The 12,084-nt window shown below is 44.0% G+C and overlaps 1 protein-coding gene across 7 annotated transcripts in view; it reads left to right on the top strand.

Annotated features, from left to right (window-relative positions):
• The first annotated feature begins 911 nt into the window (after nt 1-911).
• ralgapb (Ral GTPase activating protein non-catalytic subunit beta) overlaps nt 912-12,084 on the top strand; it is a 126,841-nt gene continuing 115,668 nt past the window's right edge. For all 7 annotated transcript variants that reach the window (XM_080204567.1, XM_080204573.1, XM_080204572.1 and 4 more), the window contains exon 1: nt 912-1,054. The gene's annotated coding sequence lies outside the window, so the exon portion shown is untranslated. The remainder of the gene's footprint in view (nt 1,055-12,084) is intronic.

Genomic DNA, 12,084 nt, shown 5'->3' with positions numbered 1-12,084 from the left:
TACCAGATTAACATATTCTGCTACTTTGCATTCAGCCAGGGCTGACCTTTATTCTGCCATTAACAATCTCATCTACTTTGCTCTCAAACAGCGCTGACCCTTTCTCTGCTATTGACACATAGAATCCCTACAGTGCAAAAAGAGGCCATTTAGCAGACCAAATCTGCACCGACAACAATCCCACCCAGGCCTCATCCCTGTAACCCCGCATATTTACCCCACTAATCGTCTAACCGACGCATACCGGGACACTAAGGGGCAATTTAGCTTGGCCAATCAACCCAACCTGCGCATCTTTGGACTGAGGGAGAAAAGTGGAGCACCGAAGGGGAAACCCACGCAGACACATGGAGAACATGCAAACTCCAAACTGGGAATTGAATCTGGGTCCCTGGCACTGTGAGCAACAGTGCTAACAACTGTGCCGCCCATTCTGCTACTTTGCTTTCAGACCATGCTGACCTTTATTGCGCTATTACCGCTTACTCTGGCCCAAATCTTTAGATTTTTATATCATCCCCTGTGTTCTGGGATATCTTTCTCATTAAATTTTCAGCAGCATAACGGTTTTCACATTTCTACCTCTCTGCAGTTCTGAGGAATCCTATTGAAATGGGAACCATTATCTCTGATCCTCTCTCTCCACAGATGCTGCCAAACCTGATGATTCTTTCGAGAATTTTCGGGAATCGGGTATTTCCGGCAGACCTTCGGTATTTTCCGCCGGCGTTTCCCGTGCTTCCGGCGGCGGAGTCTCAGGTGTTTCCAGCAGGGGCTCGGGTATTTCCGGCGGCAGGGGACTCGCGTATTTCCGGCAGCGCATCGGGTATTTCCGGCTGGGTACATCGGGTATTTCCGGCGGCACAGGGCTCGGGTATTTCCGTTATTGGGCTCTCGGGTGTTTCCGGCGGCCGTGTAAGGAAGGGGGTGGGTAGGAGGTTGCTTTCAGATTGCCTCCCCTGAGTGATGAGCTCCTCGGCTGCTGTGGTAACGGGAGGAAAGGAGCGGCCGCTGGACGCTGCCCGGGATATGTCGGCTGTCTCTGGCCGTACAGGTAAAGGCCGCTTTCCTCCTTCAGTCGCTGCCTGTGGCGGTTCGCGGCCTCTCACCCGCTTTCCCAGCGCGGCCTGCAACAGGGGCAAAGCCTGGGACTCTCCTACCGCGCCCGCCGCCTCCAGCCCTCCGGGGTCAAAACAGGGGGAGAACTGGCTGTGAGAAAGAGGAGCAAAATAAATTAGCAAACTTTCTTCATTGTCAATGCAAAGATTTTAGAGTAATATAGATTTTAAAGGGGCAATGCTGGGTTTTGAAGTTTTCACTTTAATCAGCTGGAAATGCCAGGGAGCAGGCAGAGTAAATGCCAAGCCTAGTAGCTGACTGCTCGGCTGATCATTCGGCCTTTCCGCCTTCATGTTGTTTACAGGCACTCTGTTCCTAATGAGTATTTCATTATATATTTACATAGGAAGGGTTTTTTTCTCTTGATTGTTTATTAAATCGGGCTAAATTAGGTCAGTTTCTGGGAAAAATACAATGTTTTCTTTCTCCTCAATCTCTTTTTGCATCCTTTAAATTTCATTTTAAAAGCTTGATTTGTTGGTTTAGTCATGTTCTGATTGGATATATGTTAATATGTTGTGTTTTGGAGTAACTTTGGGATTGAGAGTGGTTACAGTTTCGTGAGTGATTAATGTTTTGTTTACACAAACATAAATAAAGGCAGGAGTGGACCACCAGGCCCTTCAAGCCTGCCCTGCCATTCAATAAGTTTTTCTGTGCCATTTCCCCAGAGCCCTCTATTCCTTGATCTATCAAATATTTATTCACCTTCACTTTAAATACTTCTAATGATTCAGCCTCCACCACCCTTTGGGGCAGAAAATTCTAGAGATTAGCCATCCTCTGCGAGAAGAAATTTTTACATGGGTCAGTTTTAAATGACTGGCCCTTTATCTTGCAGCTATGCCTCCTTGTTCGAGACTGTTCCACTAGTGAAAACATCTCACCATCTACACTGTCAAACCCTCTCAGGATCTTTTATGTTTGAATAAGGTCACCCCTCGCTCTTCTAAACTCCAGGGAATACAGACCCAGACAATTCAATCCATTTTGATAGGATGATGCTCTCAATCCAGGAATTATCCCAGTGAATCCTCCTTTGGACTGCCCCTTTAGGGAAAAACTGTGCACAGAATTTCAGGTGAGGCCTTGCCCACACCCTGTATGACTGTAACAAAGCCTTCCTATTTTTAGATTCCAATCTCTTTGCAATAAAGGCCAAAATGCTGTTTTGATTTATTGTCATTTGTATTAACATACAGTGAAAGTATTGTTTCTTGCATGCTATACAGACAAAACATACTGTTCATAGAGAAAGAAATGAGAGAGTGCAGAATGTAGTGTTACAGTTATAGCTAGGGTGTAGAGAAAGATCAACTTAATGCAATGTAAGTCCAGTCAAGAATCTGACAGCGGCAGGGGAGAAGCTGTTCTTTAGTTGGTTGGCACATGACCTCAGATCTTTTTGTATCCTTTTTTTCTGAAGGAAGAAGGTGGAAAAGAGAATGTGTGGGGTCCTTAATTAAGCTGGCTGTTTTGCTGAGGCAGTGGGAAGTGTAGACAGAGTCAATGGATGGGAGGCTGGTTTGCGTGATGGATTGGGCTACATTCACGACCTCTTGTAGTTCCTTGCAGTCTTGAGCAGAGCAGGAGCCATTACCAAGCTGTGATACAACCAGAAAGAATGCTTTTAATGGTGCATCTGTGAGGTTGTCCACTTTGGTAGGAATAGTGGTAGGAAGGACTATTACTTATGTGGTGAAAAACTGCAGCATGCGACGGTGCAGAGGGACCTCGGGGTCCTTGTGCATGAGTTGCAAAAACCCAGCCTGCAGGTGCAGCAGGTAGTCAGGAAGGCGAATGGGATGCTGGCCTTCATATCGAGGGGGATTGAATATAAAAGTAGGGAGGTCTTGCTGCAGCTGTATAGGGCACTGGTGAGGCTGCAACTGGAGTACTGTGTGCAGTTTTGGTCGCCGCACTTACGCAAGGATATTTTGGCCTTGGAGGGAATGCAGAGGAGGTTTACTAGGCTGATTCCGGCATTGAGGGGGTTGAACTATGAGGAGAAGCTGAATAAACTAGGCTTGTACTTGTTAGAGTTTAGAAGAATGAGGGGAGATCTCATTGAGACATATAAGATGTTGAATGGGATGGATAGGATAGAGGTGGAGAGGCTCTTCCCGCTCAAAGGACAGTAGGACTAGAGGGCACAGCCTCAAGATAAAGGGGGGGGTAGTTTAGAATGGAGTTGAGGAGGAACTTCTTCACTCAAGGGTGGTGAATCTCTGGAATTCTCTGCCCGTTGAAGTGGTGGAGGCTACCTCGCTCAATATTTTTAAGACGCGGGTTGATAGGTTTTTGATAGGCAAGGGGATTAAGGGTTATGGGGAGAGGGCGGGAATGTGGAACTGAGCCACAACAGATCAGCCAAGATCTTATTGAATGGCAAGGCAGGCTCGAGGGGCTGGATGGCCTAATCCTGCTCCTATTTCTTATGTTCTTATCTGTAAAAGTTGGTGAGAGTTGTTGGTGACATGCCAAATTTCCTTACTCTTCTGAGAAAGTAGAGGCATTGGTGGGTTTTTTTAACCATAGTGTCGGCATGTACGGACTAGGACAGGTTGTTCATGATCTGGACACCTAAAAACTTGAAGCTCTCGACTCTTTCTACTTCGTCTCCGTTGATGTAAACAGGGGTATGTTCTCCTTTACACTTCCTGAAGTCGATGACAACCTCCCTTGCTTTATTGATGTTGAGGGAGAGATTATTGTTGCTGCACCAGTTTACGATTCTCTATCTCATTCCTATACTCTTATCACTGATTCAGATCCGACCCACTATGGTGGTGTCGTCAGCAAACTTGAAAATTTGAATTGGAGGGGAATTTGGCCACACAGTCATACGTGTGTAAGGAGCACCGTAGAGTACAGTTTGCCACCTTGATAACTTGTTGGATCTGTTTGCTAGCTTTTTGTGATTCATACACTAGAACACCTAAATCCCTCTGTACTTCAGTCACCCGCAGTCTCTCCATTTAGATAATCTGCCTTTTGATTCCTCTGACTGAAGTGCATGACCTCGCACTTATTCACATTAAACCCTGATTCAGGTTTTTGCCCAACCATGAGTTTGCTAAGAATCTTTGTTAAATATCTCTATTTCAAAATTCCTTTACCATGTTACATTGTTGAAGGCACCATCATCTTGAATGAGATGTTAAACTGAGGCCCTGTCTGTTTGCTCAAGTGAATGAAATCTTTTGAAGGAAAGTTCTCTCTGGTTCTGTGTTTTGGTTGTGGTTTGGCTGCAAGATAGCACTCATCTCTGATTCAGAAGGTTAACCCTTAGAACTTGAGTATACCTTCACAGCTGAAATTTTAGTGAATACTGAAGGAAAAGAAACACTTGCATCTTTCGTAATTACTGGATATCTCAAAGCACTGTACAGACAATGTAATTTTTTTTAAAGCGTAGGCATTGTAGAGATGTAAGAAATATGGCAACCAATTTATAAATATTGTTCAGGACACTGGACATAACTCCACTGCTGCTCATCACAATAATATCATTGGATTTTTTATGCCTACTTGAGAGATTCATAGAATCCCTACAGTGCAGAAAAGGCCTTTGGGCCCATTGAGACTGCATCAACTCTCTGACAGAGGTATTTTACCCAGGCCATCTCACCCACCCCACCCTGTAACCCCACACACTTCCCAAGGCTAATCCATTCAACCTGTGCATCCTGGGACACTAAGGGGCAATTTAGCATGGCCGACCCACTAACTTGCATATCTTTGGAGTATTGGAGAAAACTGGAGCACCCAGAGGAAACCCAAGCAGACATGAGGAAATGTGCAAACTCCACACAGGCAGTGAGCCAAGCCAGGAATTGAACCTAGGTCCCTGGAGCTGTGAAGCAGCAGTGCTAACCACTGTGCTACCATGTTGCCTTTGGATTTACTAATCCTGTAACATTAGCACATGTAGATAGGTTTTGCATTAGCACTGTATCACACAGAATTTATTGAATAGTTGGTTTGGCTGTTTTTCCTAGTTTATTGGATCCAATACACTGACTTTCTCTATAAATTACTGACTGGAACTTATCATTGATTTTGTGGTTATCCAGCAGTCTCACTCCCTTAATCTTTGCCATAACAATGCTGTTGGTAACAGGAATTTACCCACCCTGTTTCTGCACAAGAATGTATAGGCTAGACTACCATGTTCAAGATATTTGAATTTTTTTTGGTACAGAAGTAAGGTGATTTTCTTTTCGCTGTCCTGTACCGCATATGATCAAAAGTCTGTTTTTCTTGCAGCCCACTCCCGTCAAATCCCATTTGTTAAGGGAATAAAATGATAGATAAAGGGAGGAAACCGATACTGGCATCAGTAAATTAAATTAAGCCTATTTCAAGCTCAATTACATAATTAGGCAATAGTTTAAAACTGTCTCATGGATTGACTGCTTGTTACAGCAGACTTCCAATGACCTGGTTTGCTCCAATTGACTTGGAGTCATAACTTGAACAAGTAGAATATTCCAGCACATTTCGCAAGGACATGACGTATTGTAACTTATCTTTAGTGCTATTGGTTTGTATATACTGGCATCCCAGTTACAAGCTGAGCCTTTAGATTGTGTCACCCTGGAAAGTATCAGCAAAGGAGTCACTGAGACTTCCAGTGCCTCAAACCAATTTCCATCTTACAGAAAGCGGGAATCTTGTTTCTTTGTGCTCTGTTACTATTAGTTAAGCAATCATATTTGTGCACTTTAGAGAAAGGTTGCAAAAAGATCACACTTTCATTTACCAGCTACTTTCTAGATATGGTTAGAATTAATTAGACTGGACTGAAAAAAAATCTATGATCCATCAGACTTATCCCAAGATTCAGCTAAATTCTTGTGCACATACATGGCTCTTGTTGATGTCCAGTCTAATCAGTTTGCAAATAAGCCATCACACCAGAAAGCGCGCCTTGTGCAGATTTTCTACTCACTGGAAATTGATTTCAATTTTAACTGAGAATTGAGTACTGAAAATTCTGAATTTGTGACAATAATTAGACTGATTTGTCTGGTAAGAACAGTCTTGGCGGGAGAAAAAACATGAAATATGCAACAGGCAAGTTAACATTTGAATTGTTTGGGTGAACAGCCTGAATTAGAGAAGTGAAAAGACTTCACCACTGGAGTGTTAACCAATCTTAATCTTTACATGTGGACCTGTTGTATATTCCAAGTCTCTTTTTTTTTGTTTCTTTTACATTCCCAGCATTTGGGCAATTTTTGAAGAATTGGATTGTTGCTTAATGTGTGGTGCGTGGTGTAATAGCAAATTGTACCCACAACATAATTGAAATGTTTGCTATGTTGATCAGAACTCCAGAGCATCTGCAAGCCATGATCAACAGCTAATAGGTTTTATATTCCTTCACAGGAAGAAAGCATCGCTAAACTGGCACTGCACTCATCCAGGCAAGTGGGAAGTATTCCATCACATTTGTGGCTTGTGCCTTGTAGATAGTGAATAGACTTTGAGGAATTATTAGATGAGTTACTATCTGCAGAATTGCCAGCTTCTGATTTCTTGTAGTCCCAGTATTTATATTGCTACACTACTTCAGTTGATAGTGGGGAATTTAGCAATGGTAATGCCATTGAAAGTTTTGGGGTGATAGTTAGTTGTTGGAGACGGTCGTTGTCATTGTTATTTTCTGGTGCCTAAGTTGATGCTGGATGATCTGTCCGTTTCATTCCTTTTGTAGACTTCAGAGCCGTTTGATTCAGTTGAATGGCTTGCTATGTTTGACACCATCGCTGGATTCCGGGGAAGTGCTGGAAGATTGGAAAACGGCTAATGTTACGCCGTTGTTTAAGAAGGGTGCCAGGCAAAAGGCGGGGAATTATAGGCCTGTTAGTTTAACGTCTGTTGTAGGTAAAATGTTAGAATCCGTCATCAAGGAGGAAATAGCGAGGCATCTTGAGGGGAACTGCTTGATAGAGCAGACGCAGCATGGTTTCCTTAAAGGGAAGTCGTGTCTGACAAATTTACTGGAGTTCTATGAGGATGTGTCTAGGGCGGTGGATAGAGGAGAGCCGGTGGATGTGGTCTTTCTGGATTTTCAGAAGGCGTTTGCCAAGGTACCTCACAAGAGGTTATTACAGAAGGTCAGGGGGCATGGAGTTAGGGGTAGGGTGTTAGCGTGGATAGAGGACTGGTTGTCAAATAGGAGGCAGAGAGTGGGGGTCAATGGGTGCTATTCGGATTGGCGGATGGTGACTAGTGGAGTGCCCCAGGGGACGGTGCTGGGGCCTCAGCTATTTACCATTTATATAGATGATCTGGAGGAGGGAACCGAGTGTAGGGTGTCGAAATTTGCTGATGACACCAAAATTGGTGGAAAGGCAAATTGTGCGGAGGGTGGGGAGAGTCTACAGAAGGATCTAGATAGGCTGGGCGAATGGGCCAGGAAATGGCAAATGGAATTTAATGTTGGTAAGTGCGAGGTGGTCCACTTTGGTAGGAATAATATAAGGAAGGATTATTACTTACGTGGAGAAAAACTGCAGCAGGCGCCGGTGCAGAAGGACCTCGGGGTCCTTGTGCATGAGTCGCAAAAACCCAGCTTGCAGGTGCAGCAGGTGGTCAGGAAGGCGAATGGGATGCTGGCCTTCATAGCGAAGGGGATTGAATATAAAAGTAGGGAGGTCTTGCTGCGGCTGTATAGGGCATTGGTGAGGCCGCAGCTAGAGTACTGTGTGCAGTTTTGGGCGCCATACTTACACAAGGATATTTTGGCCTTGGGAGTGCAGAGGAGGTTTACTAGGCTGATGCCGGAGTTGAGGGGATTGAGCTATGAGGAGAGGCTGAATAGATTAGGCTTGTACTCGTTAGAGTTTAGAAGAATGAGGGGAGATCTCATTGAGACATATAAGATGATGAATGGGATGGATAGGATAGAGGTGGAGAGACTCTTCCCGCTCAGAAAGGATAGTAGGACTAGGGGGCACAGCCTCAAGATAAAGGGGGGGGGGGGGCGGTTTAGAACGGAGTTGAGGAGGAACTTCTTCACTCAAAGGGTGGTGAATCTCTGGAATTCTCTGCCCGTTGAAGTGGTGGAGGCTGCCTCGCTAAATATATTTAAGACGCGGGTTGATGGGTTTTTGATAAGAGAGGGGATTAAGGGTTATGGGGAGAGGGCGGGAATGTGGAACTGAGCCACGACAGATCAGCCATGATCTTATTGAATGGCGGGGCAGGCTCGAAGGGCTAGATGGCCTACTCCTGCTCCTATTTCTTATGTTCTTATGTTCTTATGCTTGATGGGCATCCCATCCACCACCATAGATGTTCACTCCTTCCACCACTGATGCATAGGGGCAGCATTGTGTAGCAGCTACAGGATGCACTGCAGCAACTCACTAAGGCACCTTCAACAGCATCTTCTATCTTGTTACTGTGAGGATCGAGAGAACATAAGAACATAAGAAATAGGAGCAGGAGTAGGCCATCTGGCCCTTCGAGCCTGCCCCGCCATTCAATAAGATCATGGCTGATCTGTCGTGGCTCAGTTCCACTTTCCCGCCCTCTCCCCATAACCCTTAATCCCCTCTCTTATCAAAAACCCATCAACCCGCTTCTTAAAAATATTTAGCGAGGCAGCCTCCACCACTTCAACGGGCAGAGAATTCCAGAGATTCACCACCCTTTGAGTGAAGAAGTTCCTCCTCAACTCCGTTCTGAACCGCCCCCCCTTTATCTTGAGGCTGTGCCCCCTAGTCCTACTGTCTTTTTTGAGCGGGAAGAGTCTTTCCACCTCTATCCTATCCATCCCATTCATCATCTTATACGTCTCAATGAGATCTCCCCTCATTCTTCTAAACTCTAACGAGTACAAGCCTAGTTTATTCAGCCTCTCCTCATAGCTCAACCCCCTCAACTCCGGTATCAGCCTAGTAAACCTCCTCTGCACTCCCTCCAAGGCCAAAATATCCTTGCGCAGGTGCGGCGCCCAAAACTGCACACAGTACTCCAGCTGCGGCCTCACCAATGCCCTATACAGCTGCAGCAAGACCTCCCTACTTTTATATTCAATCCCCCTCGCTATGAAGGCCAGCATCCCATTCGCCTTCCTGACCACCTGCTGCACCTGCAGGCTGGGTTTTTGCGACTCATGCACAAGGACCCCGAGGTCCCTCTGCACCGTCGCAGTTCCTTACCCTCCAAGAGGAACATTGCTGCAGGAATTACACACTGCTTATCCACATGAGATCAAAATGAAGATATTTGCCTGAAGTTGTATTTGATGGCCAGATATTGATAACACATGAATATATAATGTATTGAAAATCTAATTGGGCAGTGTGAGCGATGCTAGTTGTAACACATAGTGCCTCCTTCAGCCCGCTTGCACCAGGGAGCTAGCTAACCTTGGGCACGGTTACATGTGGATTTTGCAGGTCCTATTTCTTATAGGCACTGTATTCCTAATTATTGTTGGTCATTCCAAGCATGGCCATTCCATGCTTGATGCCCATGAAATGGGAAGAGTAATGTCATTTACAACATTCGGAAAAGCTCCAACAAGCCTTCACCAAGCATTGCCTGGTCTCTGATAATGATGCTGCCTTTAGAGGGGTTGAGTTTCAGCATTTTGTGCAAAATAACGGAATAAAATGTGTACACAGCCTCAAATGGCATAGCAGAATGAGCTGACCAGACACTCAAGTCAGTGATGAAAAAACAGCCAGCCACACCATTGTTTGGAGCTTGCTAGATTCCTCCTTTCTTACAGGACCGCACCATACCTTACTATGGGAGTATCCCCCACAGAGCTGGGGAGGCACCTCCAGACCAGACTTGACCTAATGTTCCCCAATTTGTCTTGGAAAATGGAAATGAACCAAGGTATACAAAAGCAATATCACAGTTCTGTTAAAGGTAATAAGTAATTTGAGGTAAATGACTTAGTATTTGTTTGCCTGGAACTTTAAGTTTAATCCAGACTGGGTCACCAGGAAAATCCTAACAAACAGATGCTGTGTCCTATCTGCTTCTGGTTGACCTCTAAAGAAGGAATGGAAGGAAACATCTGTAAACCGCAGAAGGCAGAGAGAAACAAACGGAATACAAGTCAAACATGATGATCTGGCAGCACCTACCAGCGTTCTTCCAATAGTGCCAAGTTTGGTGGGACCATTAATTTCCCAGAAAAGAAGGCCCTCGTGTTGTTCCAATGGGACTTAGAACAGATGTCTGCACTAATGCATTTCTTGAAACTGCAAACCAGCTGACCACTACTCGACGTCATTACCTCAGCTGGACAGAGAGCTGAGATGTAGTGGTATCCTGGCCCGTGGAGCTGGCAGCAGAGTGCAGTGTTCTCCCTTGTATAACATTCAGTTTGAGTAGCAATTTTGTTACTTCCACGTGCAGAGTAGTTGTTGAGCCTCACGTTTATTGTGAGTTCCCTTGCACATGCTAGAATTCCCACACATTCTGAGTCTTTACAGACCAAAGGAACATGTCCATACATTATGCCTTTTTCAATACACAGTAGAGGAACTTCCTATTCATTCCCCGGGGCAATGCCTTGATCATTCAAAGTCGACCTTCCCAGTTTGAATTTGAACAAATCTGAAAACCTAATTGTTGCATGGCAGCATCTCTACTAATCAGAATCCACTTGCCAACCAATCAGCACTCTCATATAATCTAATCTGTTGTTGTTCCCGTTGCTGTTAATTTCTCTCAAACTATCCTGATGAATTGTTAGGGATGAGATCAGAAACTCCTGTTAAGTTTATTTTTTGTGAGACCCCTCTGTCCTTGATACAAATGCAAACACCAACCGCAGTCCGATCGAAAGGTTCTTTATTCTTCTTGCATATGTAAAGTGGCAAGCCTTTGCTATCCAACGTCCACTCAGTGCTGGGAGTCAGTTAGTAAAGGTGCCCTGAACAATGGGACTGTTCCTCTTTATGTAGCTTTTACAATCCTTTGTGATTACATGTAGTCTGATACAAATATATCTAATCACAAGACCCCCTTTGTTCTAGTCAGGTTAACCATATCTAAGGTTGTAATATGGTTACCGTAAAAGAAAGAGAACTGTTAATGAGTAAGTTTGTTAATCATAAACGTCTTAAGTTTGTAATTTCAAAATCGACTCTCAGCACCGTGCGATATTTAACCCCATAATATCTCTCTCCAGGTATATTGTTAGCCTAGACCATAGCTTCTGCATTTGATTTTTGGCATTAGGGTGAGCATAAGGTGTTTCTCTCCAGGTATGATTCAAGTGACCCACTAGGAAGCTTGTATCAAACAAACTTTATTTAAGAACACAGAATATAACAGAGTTAGCGTAACTTTTACCAATTAAAATATTTAATTATACTTTATCATGTTTAACTGCTAGCTGAATCAGTTGTTCCAATTTAGCAGTAACACCACAGACATAAATCCCTTCCTTAGAACCAGATATCACTGATAAGCAAATATACTTATGTGGCTACTAGATTTTCTAATCTTTAAACACATGCTGGAGAGTGACCCAGACAGATGCTTGTCTTATAATTCTCATGCAAAAACTTCCCAAGAGAGTTCCACCCCCAGCCAGAATCTGAAGAATAGCCAGCTGTATCCAGTCATATGAACTTGCCTGTTAATCAAGCCCTACTCTCCAATATCCCAGGGAAAATACAAAATAACATAACCCTGCATTTCTTTAGCTTAAAAGAAACATTGTAGCAATTATGCTGCTGCAGTAACAGTGCAACTGCGGTATACAGACAGAATTCCTCTGATAAACTGCTGCAACAGATCCTGCACAAAAAACATAACATACATTTATTTAAAGCACACTATCGCCACTGAGTGCAACATGAAAAGCTTAGGTGGCATGTCTCTTTTTTTTAACAATAACTTGTTTTTCTTCAGCAGATTCTCTTTGCAAATTTTGTTTTCAAGAAAATGTCAAATTTGAGGCAACTTTATCAACTTTTA

Source organism: Carcharhinus amblyrhynchos, chromosome 16 (genome assembly GCF_965287045.1).
Source record: "Carcharhinus amblyrhynchos chromosome 16, sCarAmb.v2.hapA, whole genome shotgun sequence".
In the NCBI taxonomy this organism is placed as follows: Eukaryota; Metazoa; Chordata; class Chondrichthyes; order Carcharhiniformes; family Carcharhinidae; genus Carcharhinus; species Carcharhinus amblyrhynchos.
The sequence above is the reverse complement of the archived record's forward strand: the minus strand, read 5'-3'. Positions and strand labels throughout refer to the sequence as shown.